Source organism: Dendropsophus ebraccatus, chromosome 4, assembly GCF_027789765.1.
Source record: "Dendropsophus ebraccatus isolate aDenEbr1 chromosome 4, aDenEbr1.pat, whole genome shotgun sequence".
Classification (NCBI taxonomy): Eukaryota; Metazoa; Chordata; class Amphibia; order Anura; family Hylidae; genus Dendropsophus; species Dendropsophus ebraccatus.
Genome location: NC_091457.1, coordinates 41,716,322 through 41,733,497, shown reverse-complemented (window position 1 = coordinate 41,733,497; position 17,176 = coordinate 41,716,322). Strand labels below are relative to the sequence as shown.

General features: G+C 41.6%; 1 protein-coding gene across 1 annotated transcript in view; it reads left to right on the top strand.

The window, feature by feature from the left end:
- The window catches only part of IGF2 (insulin like growth factor 2), a 33,823-nt gene that overhangs the window by 699 nt on the left and 15,948 nt on the right, over positions 1-17,176 (top strand). The window lies entirely within an intron of this gene.

Below are 17,176 nucleotides of genomic sequence, written 5' to 3'. Positions count from 1 at the left end.
TAATTATGATAATAAGCCAGTGTATGTTTTCAGTGTGTGTGTGTGTGTGTGTGTGTGTGTGGGGGGGGGGGGGGTAACTCCTTGTGGGATGCAAGTAATGTTATGCTGCTATGCTGCTTGTATAGGGATGTGGGTGCTAAGGTTTGCTGGTATTTGTAGTCCCACTACAGTTGCAGAAGAGAAGGTTTTGGTTGGTTAGTGGAACTGGGGTATGCATGTTGATGCCTTGGTGGTGAGGGTTAAAGGTGGCTGGCAGCTGGGTCTGAGGATGTTGTTTTCTGGCTCCTTATGCCCACTGGTTAATTAGTGGTGTAGTAAATGACTACCTAGGTGCTGACAGGGGGAGGCTGCCATGCCAGGTGCTGCCCTGGCTGTGTCTGAGAAGGAAGAGAGGAATGGTTGCTGGATAGGGAGAAGCACAACATTTGTGACCTAAACCTCGCAAAGGAAAAGTGCAGAAGAAAAAAAAGGAAAAAGGAAAGAAAAAAAATCTGAGTAAGATTATTACCTGGTATCACCACTAGAGGGCGTCAGAGTAAAGGGCATTTCAGCCAACTCTGATCTATAGTTTAACTGCTGAGTTTACAAAAAAGTTTTGAAGACTTTAAATAAAGGGAATGTGGGAAAGTTATATACCTACAGGTATAACAGGGAAGATATCAAACGCTTGCAAATGTTAACTGGATTTCTGTATCATCCATATATCCATGCATTAACTGGCCAGATTTTTTTTTTCATTGTGTATGATAACCAAGCTGTTTCACTATAGTATGTACGTGTATGTTATCATTGTAAAATTAACGATATACATAGATTATGCATTGCTGGTATCATGTCAAGCAATGTTCCCCAACCTGTGGCTCTCCAACAAAAACTCTTGGCTGTCTTTGCATGCTGGGAGTTGTAGTTTTGCAACAGCACAGAAGCCACAGTCGGAGGAACACTGATTGAAAGACATTGGCTTGCGTAGATACTAGTAGCATTTTGCAAAGAAATACCACCACAGCCCAAACTATGGGAGTCTAGCCAATCGAGGTGCTAGGAACGCACAGTATTATTTGGTCTTCTACCGGATCACTTGGCTTTTCTCAGAGTCTTTATAATTACACAGGCCGACCATAAACCCTCTTAAGAAAGCCGAGCGGAGCCGGAAAAAGACTAAGTGACTTGGTGCTTTCTAGCGATCTGCCGCCGGGGTCTGTCCTGAGACAACCCCTTTAAGTTGCACATAGACGTAATTGGTTTTCATTAGAAAGCAACAACGGCGACTGATAACCCTTATGCCTGCGGAGCCAAGAATGATCAGATAGGTTCCGATATTGTAGAACACATTCTGATCACTAAGTGTCGCATGTGGTATTTGGTGTGTATCGGCACGGCACTTATTGAGCTCTCGTTTTATGTGAATTATACATTAGTCATGAAATCTGCGCCCAGCTGACTTTATAGAAAACGCTGGAATCACATTCAAAAGCAATAGGAATTTTAAATGAAGGACTTATATTTCTCTTCTCTGCTGGATCCACTTCTGGCTCTGGTTCAAAAAACTGCATGTGTGTTTTCAGGCTTATAGTGACATATCTGCATTACATAGCGGCAGGCAGGTAGGAAATGTGCCCCCCACCTCTTCCCCTGTAAATGAACTTCTGCTTACTCTGTCTACATCCCCGAGGCTGTTTGCAATGTGAACTGCAGATGATCTGTGAGTCTGTGTGTGTATTCAGGGCCCCTTGGCTAATTCATTTCTAGGAAAACGCTTGTTTTCGCTGCCCTTTGAAGTGATGCTTTGTATAAGGATTGTGAGCCCTTGTGACGTGTCTCACAGAGCATGCTTGTTACAGTGTCACAGATAAAACATGCACGCACAGATTCTGCTAACTGCTGACTCAAGATTCCTAGTAGGGAGTTCTTCCCACACAGACACTGAACACATGGCACAGATCTGTCTATGGGTTATATACCCTGCCTGCAGCCATTATTTAACCCATGCTCCGCCAAATATTGCATCGCTCTGCTTCACGCACTAACAGCAACGGAGTGGGGGGTATACTTTAAGGGGACGTAAATGTAGATCATTTTTCTTGCGCTTTCTGGGAAATGTTTGGGAATTCAAACCAGGGAGTTATTACAACCCCACATCTTCTGTTTTGCTTGAGTTCGTAGGTGGTCTTTACTCCATGAGAAACAGTACGTAAAAGGAGGGAAGTGTGACATAGGTCTGTGCTAAGTAGAGGTACTGAAGCCTATAGTTCTACATCATCATACGCAGTGTCAGCTCTCCATACATGTTGTATTCCCCATAATAAAACATCTAGAGCACATTTTTCTAAAAACTTTACTTTGTGCTGTACCACTTTCGTTTTTACTTATGAATGGGTGTCACCAATTGGGGGGGTGTCCCTACAAAGCCAGACACTGTCCAATCACTACCCTTTGCCAAAGTGGGGATGGTAACACCCAGTTGCCAATTTATTCTCTTATACTCTTACTATATACTCTTATTCTCATTTCTAGGGGTAATAATGAGAACAACATAAAGAGATTAAAAAACATAATGAAGAATGGTTATTTTTTGCAGAATACAGAATATTTACAAATTTTTTTTTAAAAAAGACTCGTTAGGAGAGGTAATTAGTCTTTTTGGGCAGTAGACACTGGGGTCAACCAATATATGCAACGTTAAAGGGTATTTCCTCAGTTAAATGATTGCCAGCTGGGGGCCTCTCTGCAGGGGCCCATCATAATCACTAGACTGAGGGTCTCCAGTCCACCGTTCCTCCTCAATGCTGGAGCTAGAATGGAGTTGGCACCATTGCTTCATTCAAAGTGAGGAGAAACAGGTGACTTCAGGACATCCTTCTAGTGATTGGTGAAGGTCCCAGTAGTAGGGCCTCTCAGTATCAGAGATTTATAACCAATCTTGTGAAAAGGTGATAAAAGGCCACTCAGAGGCATTGTATCAAGCTAGTTTAAGTGTTCTATAACTATTGTACTTGGTAGAGAGCCCAAGAACAATAATACTCAGGGGCCCCTACTCCTTTCAGTCTGTCCTTGGCTCCTACAACTCTTTATTGGCCAGAATTACTGTATATTTCCCACCTTTAGCTCGCCAACAGTCATTTCAGATGGGATTCACTGTACGGTATGACTGTAGCCTTTCAAGAGTTCATTGTTTCTCAATCGGGACTTGGAGTGTACTCAGCATAAGCTTAAACCTCTATAATTGGGTTAGGAACTGGCTCATAAATGCATGGCATGGGGACTGATATATAAGTAGAGGATACATTGTAGGAATAGTAGGGGATCGTTGGGGCTGAAAACATTTCTTGGGATTCTGTATGGCTTTAAACCGGCAAGTTAGTCCTATATATAACTATGTGTTATACATAAGCAGGCCTGCTTCTGCCATGAGGCGGAATGAGCCTTCCGCCTCAGGCGGCAGATTTTGCGGTCCGGCAGGGGGCGGCATTATGTCCCCCCTGCTGTCATTTTTGTTAAGTATCACTTAACAAAAATGACAGCGGCCGCTCACCTGTCCCGTCGCCCGCACTCTCCACATCCCGTCAGGTCCCGCGATGTCACCCTGCAGCTGTCACGGACCTCCAGGCTGTGGTGAGTGCCCGGGGTCGGTGGGGGACGCGCTGGGGTGATCGGGTCGCGCGGGACCGCCCCGCGCGACCCGATCACCCCACTCACTCACCACAGCCCGGAGGTCCGTGACAGCTGCAGGGTGACATCGCGGGACCTGACGGGATGTGGAGACAGCAGAGAGCGCGGGCCGGCTGCGGCGTGGGACAGGTGAGTGGATGGTTGCGGCGACGGGGGGGAGGGGGGGAGTGCCGGCCATCACTCGGGGCGGCCGCCTGAGGTTTGCCTCAGGCGGCAGAAACCCCAGAATCGGCCCTGTACATAAGACTAATAAGTAAGAGCTATTTATAAGGACAACAGTCAGTGAGTTGATCACTAATGTGTTACTAGATGGTGGTGATGGCGCTACTATATATATTGTTATATGGTGCCACTATAAATGTGTTGTTATATGGTGCCACTATACAGTATGTGCTGGTATATGGTGCCATTATAAATGCTGGTATATGATGTATATATATTGTTATATAGTGGCACTATATACGGTATGCTGGTATATGGTGCCAATATATATGTTGCTATATGGTGGCACTATATATGCTGGTATATGGTGCCACTATATATATATTGTTATATAGTGGCACTATATATGTTGTTTTATGGTGCCTTTTTATGTGTTGTTATATGGTACCACTATATACACTATATATATATTGCTACATAGTGGCACTATATATGTTGTTGTATGGTGCCATTTTATGTGTTGTTATCTGGTGCCACTATATATGTTGTTATATGTCGTCTATATATGGGAAATGATGTTACTATTATAGTGTATGTTGTCAGGCATCTCCAATGACAATGCATTGGTGCCAAATGGCTACAGTATAAAATAGAGTTGGCACCTTGAGGTTGCAGTCTGTTTTACCACTTAGGCAGGCGCTCAGAAAAACATGGAGTTCCCGTCCTTTACATTACAATTTACAACATGCACTTAGTTGCCAAACACTCTGAGCATAAAGTTATTTCATTATGAGCCCATAGCAATCACGGCAGACTTGCCCGGGTTATTATTTTGGCACATAAGAAGTAAGATCATGTGCGGTATGTGCATAGTTTCTTGCTTACACAGACTCCTTTAATGAAATGCAATCCCTTACCTAGTCATATTCACTTTAGCTTTGTCAGGGTAATGGGTGTGTTGGAATGTAGATTCACAAATCTCCTGGAGATAGAATATCCACAAAGGTTTATTTGTTTCTACTTTGGTGAAGGCAAACACTTTTATGGGATGCCCCTTTTTTTTAGCCTGTTTATAAATCGGGTTTGGAGGGGGGAACATATTTATACGATTGTCTGGCTAGCAGTTCTTCAGTATTCAGGTTTCTGGTGAGGTTTTTTACTTACTGTGAATGATGAATGTGACTCAAGTTCACCATTGTTTTAAAAACACACATGGTAGGAAATTGGTAGACGTGGATTACAACCTACCTACATGAAGGCAATTCTGGGCAGAGACCACCTTAACTAATGCTGTCCATATATATTAGATAAGTATCAGTGGGTTTGACCATTCAGCTAATGTGTAATGAGTCCTTACAACTCTTCCCTTTTCGAGGGAGAGAAGGATCAGGCAGTTGGATGTCAACTGCCTGATCCTTTTATTCTAGATAAGCCACCACCAGAGTAGGCTGGTGCAGTTACCTCTCTATCCCCATTCAGATGGCATGTAGCAGAGTATGCCTGTGTAAGGGTGAATCTGAGAAAAGTGGCTGTCAGCTGACAGTTATCTAATGTGTGTGACCATCTTTAATCGCTTAACATTGCTCCTCCAGATAAGCTGATTAGCTCCTTCTCTAGTTCTCCTCTAGCCTCAGAGGACCTTCACTAGCCCTCTTCTAATTCTGAATGCCCTCCACTATTACTCATCTAGTCCTGTAGGACCTTACATAGCCAGTCCTCCTCTAGTCCTGGAAATTCTCCACTAGTCCCCCTCTAGTCCTAGAGGTCCTCTACTAATCCACTTTTAGCCTTATTGGTCCTGTGCTAGTCCTCCTCTAGTCCTGTAGGTCCTCACATAGTCCCCTTCTAGTCCTGGAGGTCCTCCACTAGTCCTCATCTAGTCCTGAAGGTCCTCACATAGTCCTTCTCTAGTCCTGAAGCTTCTCCACTAGTCCTCATCTAGTCTGCTCCATTTTTTTTATTTATTTTTGCAGAGTCCTCCTCTGGTCCTAGAGGTCCTCCACCGATCCTCTAGTCCTCCTCTAGCCCTACTTAATGATACAACACACAGAAAAGTGAGGCCTTCTGATCTTGGCTGCAAGAAGAAAATGTAGAATAAAATCCCATCTCTTTTTAAAGAGTTAAGTGACCTAGTCAGGATGTCTCTTCCTTTCTCCTTTAGTATCCAGAGAATTGTAATGGATATATGTCACTGGAGGGTGAAATTCATCACTAATCACAGAGAGTTCTATGTCTTCTAGAACAGCACATACCACCTTTTAAATGGAGGAGGCAAGGCCTGTTCTGTTCCAGAGCAGAACATCACGGGGATTAGCGTAGTAACATTTTAGGCACCAATTATATGCTGATATTATATGTAACCCTTTACTTTCCGAGCAAGGTTGTAACTCTTCCCATGGCTTCGCTTTATGTGTTACATACAGTACAGTACTAGTTCTTTCAGTAACTTCTCAATGTAGTCAGCCTGCAATAATGCTGTGTTAGTCAGCCAACATTTCTCCAGCTGTTGTGGAACTGTGCGTCCCAAAAGCCCCTGCCAGCCTGGTCATGTATCAATCTGCCCATGATAGAAGAATGTGTGTCAGCTCTGTGTGCCAAATAGTGCGCACACATACCACAGGCTAGACCTGTCGCACATGCTTCTCACTAGCTCATGTTGCATCCTCAATATAAAAAAAATATATGGATTTAATTCCCCCATTTCCTACTTCAATGCAATGAAAATAAAGACGGACAAATAACACTATCGGTACATGATCCCCTCCCTGCAAGATGCCGTCACCTGCAATAACCCAGAATACAAGATGGAAGTTTGCAAGCCCTAAGTTAACCTTTTGGCAGTCAAAGGGGATTTAGATGTAAGCAAAGGGCTTTTAAATTAATAATTCAAGATTGGTTCTACTTGTGTGTTACTTTAGAAGGTACAGTCCGTCCTTTTGCTTTTAGGGTGAACGGATGGAGCAATAAAGACTATGTAAAAAAAAAAAAAAAAGAGCAAAAGGGGGAGAAGAGCCATAAATGCTACTTTGGAAACAAAACACCCCTTCATCATATTAGTGTCCCCAAGGAGAGTATATTCAGGCAAAACAAGTGAAAGCAGCCAGAATAGCGAGCTAAGTGATGGCGTGTCGCCAGCTGAAAAAGTCTGTTGTTTGCTTGTTTCATTCTGTTTTTCTTCCTCTTTCTCTCCCAGTTGCCTTCTCTCTGCAGTGATTGTTTGGAGAAGGAGAGAGAGAGCGAGCAGAGTTGGAAAGGCTTCTGCATTGTTGAGCAACAGGGAATAGGGGGCATATGAGGGAACCTTTAACATGCAGGAGTAGCAGCAAGAGAGCAGATGTTGCTAACTCCCCCTCTATTTTATTTAGCTCTACACCTTTAAAAAAAATCCCCCCCCCCCCCCCTTGCCGGCCTAATTGTGAAACAAAACACAGACGGCATGATTTGATCCAGAGAAAGTTTAGGATTATAGAGTCAGAGCTGCTAGGAGGTAAAAATTTTGGAGGAAAACAGATGATGAGCGCAGCTTTGTCAGATGAACGCATTCGGGCTGTGTGCAAGTAGTGGGGAAGTGTATGTTATTTTCAATGTAAAGAAACTTATAAGGAATGACTTCTGGAAGCGACCGACTGAATTTATTGCTTCTAACAAGATACAGGTTTATCAGGACATATGTATTATTAAAGGGGTTGTCCAAGATTCAAAAAAGGAGAGCTACTTTCTTGTAAAAACAGAGCCACCCCTGTCTTCAGGTTGTGTGTGGTATTACAATTCACTTTGATAGAACTGAGTTAAAAAACCATAACCAGAGTGAGGACAAGAGTGGTGCTGTTTCTGGAAGCAGCCATGTTTTTAAAATCCTAGGCACCCCATCTAAAGGAGTTATCCAGCGCTACAAAAACATGGCCACTTTCTTTTAGAGACAGCTCCACTCTTGTCTCCAGTTTGGGTGTAGGTTTTGCTACTCATTCCATTTAAGTGAATGGAGCTTAATTGGAAACCACACTGGAACTGGAAACGAGTGTTGCTTTCTCTGGAAGAAAAAAGTGGCCATGTTTTTGTAGCGCTGGATAACCCCTTTAAGTTGATGTAGAAAGGATCCTCTATATCTTTCTTATGAGGAGATGTTATGTAAAGTTAAGCTCCTCCATTGGAGTCAGTTTTAAAGGGTTCACCACTCACTTTACATATCGACCTCAAAAATATAATTCGCTAGTAAACTGGGTCTCCCATTACTTTTATGTCGTACAATACTGAGGAGTTTGGGACTGAGGCAGCATATATCATATGGCCTTAACTTATGTCCAGCAATCCAGCCATATCTAGCAAGGTTACACTGGATTAAAAAATCTTGTGGTTGGGCAATCCAATACTGCCGGATGGTCCATATGACCATCACCATGCACCATTTAAGTCTAAGGAGCGCTAGATGAGACGCTGGATTCAATGGTTTCAGCTTGTCACATCTTGTGTTCCCATCTGGGATGGCTCAGGATGGCCAGACATATATGTGCTGACCCTCAGGTAGTAACAACATCTCTGATGTGATCACATGACCCATAATTCATGGGTAGGTCACAGGTCAGATAGTAGTTGGAATGTTCCTTTAAGTATTGTAGGTGATATAAAGGCAGACACTGTCTTTTTCTGCTGTCAGTCTTTAACGTTTCTATGTAAAGAATTTATGAAGTTACTCAACACTTTGGGTCACTGCAACGCTGTCACTGTATTAAGACATAACTCTTTCTTTTTTTAGTTCTTTTCTTTTTTTGCTTAGTTTGTACATCTCAGCTTGGGGTGCACAGAGAGGAAATGCTTCATCACTCTTTGCTCTAAAAAGGCACAGCACCATAAACTTTAGTAAAGGGCAAACATCACATTACACCTCCTTCCTGTATAAAAATGGCAATTCTGGGCTCCTGACCTTCCACTTTCGTCTTCTGCATAACAGAAGACCTTTGCAATAGCCCAGTCAGCATAAATAAATGGGAAATAGCAATCACGTTCAAAGCCAGACTTCTTTAAAAAATGTATTTTTTTATGTTTCGACAGTCACGTAGACCAGTGCTTCTTTATTCCAGTCCTCATGGCCACCAACAGGTCATGTTGTGAGGATTTTCTTATTATTTCACAGGTGATATAATGATACTTAGTGCATCAGGTATTATTGCAGGTGTTCTTTGTATGGGATAGGACCTGTTGGTGGGCCATGAGGATTGGAATTTAGGAGCTCTAACGTAGAAAGTGGCTATACTGCTTCAGGGTACAAACACACATGAATGATCCGCAGCAAATTTCTCACTGCGAATTCGCAGCAAGATCCGCTGCAGATCCCTGCCCTGTAATCTCTATGGTCAGACTCCTGCTGCGAGTATGTCGGGAGACCGCCCCATTAATTCCCCCACCGGCTGGAGCGTATACATTACCTGCTCCGCGATCCTACTTGCTTTGGGGGTTCCATGGTGGATGTCCCGCGCAGCCAATCAGTGTGTTGGGGCCGGGCAGCACACTCATTGGCTGAGGGGGACGTGTAGCCTGGAACCCCCGAAGCAATCCAGATTGTTAAACAGTGCTGGATCTATCGTTGATCTATCGTGTGATAGAAAACAGTGGCACCTGATGGTCCCAATTGACTTATCATGAGATGTCAGGTTCTTCTATGGTGTCCATTGACTTGAAGAATGATGTCACCTACCATGTTATTCTTCCCTGTCAGATCAGAAGGAATCTGTAACTAAGGCTCCAAGAGGAGCTTCTGACTGGTATGTGAACCGACGGCAGTAACTGTATACTTATAGTATATCTAGTGTTACATACAGTACCTCAACAATTTGTCCTATCTTCTTCAAACCTCTCCTTGGTATATTCTTACTAGTTCAGGTTGCCTAACAACTACTTGTCTATTCTGGTGGCTACCATTTTAGTGCATGTAGCTTCATGTACAGAGAAGGTTCAGTTCACCCGTTTTTGGTATAAAGACGTCATAGAGGGGAGGCACTTCCAAATGAGGGGGAAGTGGCCTACTATAAGCCACGGGAGAAAGACACCAACAAAGATTGTGAGGTATCCTGGGAACCACAAAAACGTTAATGTTAATGTGCATCCTCCTGACGATAGTGAACACACCTTATATGACATATTGAGTAGCATTATATGATTAGATACATGGAGAAGACAGGCACATTTACCCAGGGCTCTGTAATTAAGGAAGATTTTTTGACGTCAGTGACTTCTCTTGCCGCCATAACCTGCATGACTTGTGTGTGTTTATTCCTCCCCTTCTCCACTAATTGTCATTAAGCTGTAAATGACCCAGAACTGTAATCTTAAAAACCGTGTTAGTAGATCGGCTGTGATTTCATCTTCCTCCTCAGCTGGGTGCGGTGAAGCAATGAAGCAACCTTCACACCCATTTACTGTCTGTCCCTTCTCATATTTATTAGATGTTGTTGCAAGAGGACTAAGGTCTGACAATACTGTTTGATGTTTCTTTTTATATAGAGTAAGGGCCGTATTACACGGGACGATTATCATTAAAAAAAACAACATTATTTTGTTCAGATTTAATCACTTCGTGTAATAGCAGGCAGCGATTAAACGACCAATTGTTGATCGTTTCATAGAATCTGGACCTATTTTCATTGTTGATTGTTTACAAATTGTTCATACATTGTTCGGTGTAATAATACGTCGTTCGGTCTTTTCCTGGTCTATCAGCCAGGAAGGACGAGCGCAAGAATGTCTGTAAGTAATGATCATTGTCCTGTATAATAGGGTGAACAATTTAGGATTGTTCGTCATAGCGGTCGTTTGAGATAATTTATCGTTAATCGCCGAAAAATCGTCCAGTGTAATACCACCCTAAATCAGGTGAGTTGACATTGAGTACTAATAGGGGGGTGCAGAAGCGTTTAGTACAACTGATGGCCTGCATGCCCACCTGTCACGGGGTACAAACAAATCACATCCTACTAATTGCACCCTGATGTAATCACACTAGATGGAGCTCTGTCACTATACAAATTATCACCTCACCTCTCTAGTGGATGTAGAATCCACATAGGGCGATATTGTTATGTATTGCAATACTTGACATTTTTTAGGCTAACCTTATAAGCCAAACCATAGCTTTCACACTGAATTCAGTTCATGGCAGAAATCCCTCAATGCCATACACTGACTGCAAACTGTGGTCATCGGTGCATGCTGTGACCTAATCTTCAGGTCAGTTCTTATTACACTTTTCTTTGATAACATTTACAGAGCAATAGTCCAAACTTTATAAAAAAAAGGTATGTTCCCATACACTAGGATCAAAATGCATTAGAAAATGTTCTATATTGAACGCCATGACATGAACTCAACATATCCGGCGTTGATGTCTGACATATAAGGGTTGTTGTCCTGTGATGGTAGAGAACAATGAAAACAGCAAAATAGATGGAAATAGGGCCTAAGCTTATATGCATATATGCTAAATCCCTCGATATTTATCCATATCTATACATAGTAACTGTGTCTAGTGTCGCTTTGAGTTTGGGATCAAATCTTTCTCTCTGTAATCCACTGAAGGGTTAAGGATGTTAATTACATTAAGCTGCTTATAAAAAAGTTTCACATTTCATGTGTCATTGTACTTGTATGTATTACATAAACAAACCAAAGCCGACATCAATGTGATTGAGGATCTTCGGACCTTTTACACACTTATGAACCAAAAGCAAAGTAATGACAGTTGTTGCCGCCTGATCGTGGACGTGCAGCAGGTGATCAGGCGATGACTTCTGAAGTAGATGACGGGAGGCGAAAGGAAAAAAGAAACATTACATGCTTATTAACTTGGATAATCTATGTTGATGTCAAATTCTACCATGCGAGGCAGCAAGGATTATCACGCGCTCACGGTCATGGTGATCCAGCACTCTAGCATGTATGACACTAACTTTAGCTAAATCTATAGAATCATAGATAATGACTGTGGTCACAAAAGGACTATGGATGACCTCTATTGGCCTATGTGTACTGTCTTCTTCCAAGTAGACTATCACAGTCGAGGAGGGGTCAAAGAGTTTGACCAAATCAGCTGGATCGATCTCATGGCCACAAAATAAACTTTTACCCTGACACTCTGGACCTAAGAGCAGGAATATATAATAGCTTGAACGCTTATCGAATTGAAGCTTTTAAAGACCTGCATAGCATGGGTTCCTATATATCCATTACAACTGGATTAGTTTTTTTGTGCCTTACCTGATGACAATAATGCCAAAATTACTGCAAAAATGCATCAGTTGTCACCTGTTCTATTTCAGGCTTGGTTCACACACCTTCTTCTATTGGCCCTTTGACAGCCTTTTTTTTTTTTAGGAAGGCCGTGATTTTGAAGCTGATTAACGGTCATTATTTTAGAATGACAGTTGTATTTGTACAAATATCATCTGTTGTGTGGCCTCAGAGTGCCCCAATGGCAAACGAAAAGGAGGAATATAGCCTTATCCTTTATTGTGACCTGTGAAGTATCTGGATAGAAAAATGTTATCTGTTCTGGCTTCTGGATCAGTCCCTTATCACAACTGATGCCAACAATGGCCAGTGGGACTGATTTGGGTATTATGTGCAATATGGCATTTTACTACTGTGTCAGAAGGAAAAAATACATTGCTGGACATATGTTAATTCATATACTTTATAAATACATTTGGCTGACCTCACCAAGGCTACCTAAAATGTAAGGTGGTCTTCCAGCTCTCCCGCAAGAGATGATGTTTGATGTCTCTCTTGAGAGAATCTTAGATCTCCGTTTTCTCCTGAGAAACATGAAAGTTTGACCTGTACATTCATGTGGGTGGAGAGATTAAGACAAAGAGCTGTCGACCAAATAAACGTTTGGCCAATAGGCTGAAGGGTTATGTGCACCTCTATTTTTCGATAAAGAAATGTAGTGGTCTCCAGCTTCATCCCCTATTCATGGTCTATGGAAGGTTCCACTCTTTCTGTAGTCAATACAGTCCAAAAAGGGAGCTATCGACATGTTTTCAAACACCTCCCTTACGCAACTCATGGTCACCCAGTACGTTTATCTTTTATGGATAAATCCATACCATCGTATTCAATTTCTCATGCAGCCATACTTTATACAGTTTAAAAATAACACATAAAATCATAAATCAGTCGCCTCAGCCTCACAGACTTTCATTCATGCAGTCAGGCGATGGTAGAACTGTAGGTTATGCCTAATTGTTTGCAGTCGCCCTGACCTAAAATTCCTATCATTTCCGAGGATAAAACCCCACCAAAGTCCCAATCTGGATGCTTTTTTTTTTGCTTTTCTTTAATATAATTTTAAACTGGCCAATTATGGAATTTGCAGAAACAACAACATTTCGGAGGAAACTGATTCCGCCCCCTTTCACTTTTGACAGGATCTGATTGTTGTAATTATCAGAAAGGCGCATGATTCAGAGGTGGCAGTAGAGACCTTTTAAAAGCCACTTTGTTTCTTCTCAAGTCTCAGTACTAAAAGTGAATTCCAGTCTCCTCAAACAGCTAAGGCGCAAGAGGTTAGGGCAGGGCTGAAGTATAACCCTGTTTGAACTTGTTACTTTAATTATCACTGGCTTCACATGGTTAATGGCAAGGCTGACTAGACCTGTCAGTGCCAGCGACCACCTACGTGACCCACCAGTACTGCTGCCATAAAAACATGTACTAAGTCTCCATTCTATTAAAGCTAGTTTTTCTCGTTTTCTACAAATACTGACTTTTACGGACATAAGCGCATTTGCTCATGTACTTGGTGACCCTTCTATGATATTGCCAAGGAAGCTGTTCTGGTTTGTTGTTGAACGTTGTCCCAATCTCATTTGTCACGCTCACTACAACTAACAAGAGGGTACTGGATGACCATAAAGTGGATTATTAGTGTCTTACAAAAACATATCAATGCATGGCTTACTAAATTCATTCTGTGGCCACTTTGTCACGGATGCTGGGGAAATTCTTTCGAGTGTTTGACCATAAGGAGGTTCTTCCAGGATTTGATTTAGAATCATACAGTAAAAATACTTCCCATCTTCAGGTAAACTTCTACCATAAATATAAGATTATTTTCGTCTAAAGTCACCGATCTCAGCAATGGTGGCCTTCGTCTTGAAGGTGAAAAGTGTTGAGTATGCTGGATTCCAACTGCTCGATCATATTGCTCATCATAGAGTCAGCTACTACCAGAGGAGTCTACCAATGGCTGACACTCCCATCTCCCTCCACTGAGACTAACCCTTTATGGCATCTACTTTTTTTTTTAAATGCTGACATAGAATGCAGATATATAGACTCATAAAGCAGTCTTATTGTCTTTGTAGAAATTATTGCCCATAGAAATTATTGCTCATTAATATATGAAATTTCCCCTATAATATCTACCTCTTTGGATAACTTTATAGCCTATGGCTGCATCCGTGTTTTCCAGGACTCCCTAGGGTTGCATCTAACTTCTTCAGAGAATCAAACTGTGAGTGTTTTCGACTTTGGATAACGTTGCCGAACCTGAACATTTTGGCAGATCCGCTTAACATTGTATATAAGGTTTAGTCCTTTACTATAATTCTTCTAAATTCGACAGAATTAAGCAGGACCAACATGCCCCTTTAAGGCCATTGTACGTGTAACTCCTTTGAGCTTCCCATTTGTTTTATTGTGCTATTGCTTACATGTCTGAAGCATGATTCAGCCAGGAATAAGGAAGATTAAGTTGTCTGAAACATGTTGGTGGTGGATGATGATTTGAAAAGCAATATAATAAAGAACTTAACCTTTTTATACTAGAGTTGGAGAACTTTTATGCACAATACGATCCAAGAGCCCATGGATGCCTTTATAGTGCTGAGTTTTCTGAATTCCTATTATAAGTTCTTTACATTGCCAGTCAATACAACTCTATCGTGGTAAGTGCCCCACAGTGGGTACATGCCAATAAGCATAGTGTATGATTATAGCCATAACTTGTTTAAGCATTGGGTACTTGGTTTAGCGACTTTAAGTGCCACTGACCTAGAGGTACAGTATATTGTTGTATAGCGTGACATGGTATGACCCCGGATTTCTTTATGCTCAGATGATAGCAGTAAGGTTCACATCCCTTAGAAATATACACTGATAAAATAAAAGGAAAAACATAAAAATAAGGCCATTACTAAATCCATTGGAGACAGCTTAATCTACATGAACATTTGCGAAATGTATGTTGGGTCTTATATACATGACTGCAATGTTTAACTATGCCATTCGCAAACATCTACTTCTGAAGTCCTAGAGGTCATTTACTTAGTTTGAGCAATATTTTCAATGAGTTTATTTACATTTTTCCAGGGTCACATATATTGTGTTGGAATCCTCCATAGATTTTATTTTGCATCATGGATATTGATGTAAGGAAGTAATTTCAGGCCTCCTATCCTAGTGGGACATGGTTCTGTTTGTTTAAACCTGCAGTCACTCACTTCTGCTGAGAACTGAATAATGCTCCTAAGTGCTTAAAGGTGCATGCTCCATATAGCAGATGTTGTCTTGTGAAAAACATCTCTATCCTGCCTACGCACAGTTCAGCACTTTGACACAAAGCTAATGGTTTCTTTTGTCTGTTGTTTTCATCTATACTATTATACAAACAGACAAATGTGTTTTATATTTTTTATTCTAGAGGTTATTGTTTTCTGCATTGACGCAGCAAATTCTTGTTGTTGTGTAGTTTTATCTGTGTTTACATCCTAAGGCTAGTACTACACAGCGGAAAACTACTATATTGTGACTTTGTAGCAAACAGAAATGTCTGTACAGTAAGCAACAGATGGTACCATGGCCGTATTATGCTGTTTATATCCTGTTGTGTATATAATACTATTTGCCCTTAAAGGGGTATTCCAGGAAAAATCAACTTTTTCTCTATCCACATAGGGGAAAAGTAGGAGATTGCGTGGCGTACAACCCCTGTACCCCTCAGCGATCTCTGTATCATGCCCCCGTGGTCCCCTGCGACCCTCAGCTCTATTCATTCCTATTGATCGGTGGAAAGAGCTGAATACGTCAGAAGGGCATTGTACTCGGCTCTTTCCGACGCTTTTTAAGAATGAATAGAGCCATGGGTCGCTTGTCGACCCGGGGCTCTATTCATGTCAGGGCCCAATACGGAGATTGCCGGGGGGTGTATAGGGGTTGGACCCCCCCCCCCCGGCAATCTTCCACTTTTCCCCTATCCTGTGGATAGGAAAACTGTTGATTTTTCCCGGATTACTCCTTAAGCTCAAATGCTAATCACCCATGGTTCAGTTATGATGTGACCTGACTGGGGCAACCTAAAAGGGCAAATGGTATTACCAAGCTGCGACAATTCGTTTATCCTATATAATCGATGAAAACTGTACTTTATCATCAATCCAGTAACAAGTCTATCCTTTTCCATCAATTCAATGGCAACTCTATCTTTTACTTTTACCAACAATCCAATGACAACTTTATCCTTTAGTAATCAGCTGTATTCTGCGCAGTGCCCCAACAGGAGAACTAAGGCATTGCATGGTTCACATGGAAATGAGGCTATCCATGGAATTTTTAGGGTGGTTGGGATTTACTCAAACTACCAATATAAGTGGTCTAATGTTTAAGTATTCAAATGCTGTTCCTGTCCTAAGACCCAACCTATTTACTATTAGCAATGTTTTCTAAATTAAAGCTGGTAACATTGGCTTAATGGTCAAAAATGGCATCCATGGGAACATTTTCACTAATCCATAGCAACTGTCCAGGAATTAGTCTTTGTTTGCCGACACTGCAATAACCTTTAAAAGCAAATATTAGATGCTATAGGGTAATACAAATTTGCACCTAAGTGTGATGTTAGTAAATAGCCTTAACAGCATTAACAAGCCTGAAATCCTGACACATGGTAGTAAATTCCGGGCCTGTGGCCAGCAGAGATTGATGTGAAGCTTTACTTAACCTTCACATTAAGAAAGTATAAGAGAATACTCCCACATGCTATGTCCTTAACCACCATCATTAGTGCTTAGATGGTAACAAGGTGTTACAGATTTATATTTTTTTGATCTGCTACAAATCAAAACATTTGCATTTAGAGGACATGTCACATGGATGTAATATCATCTTTATGCGTTATGCAAATGTCAGTGCACCGGTGGTTGCCACTGGTTATATACAATAGGGAATGTACTAAATTGTCAATATTACCAATATTATTTTACCAACCATTATAGCAAGTCAAAGTACCATTACCAATCTGAGAGACAATAATTTAGTAAAAGGAGAAGTCCATAGATTATTTTCTTCTTTAATC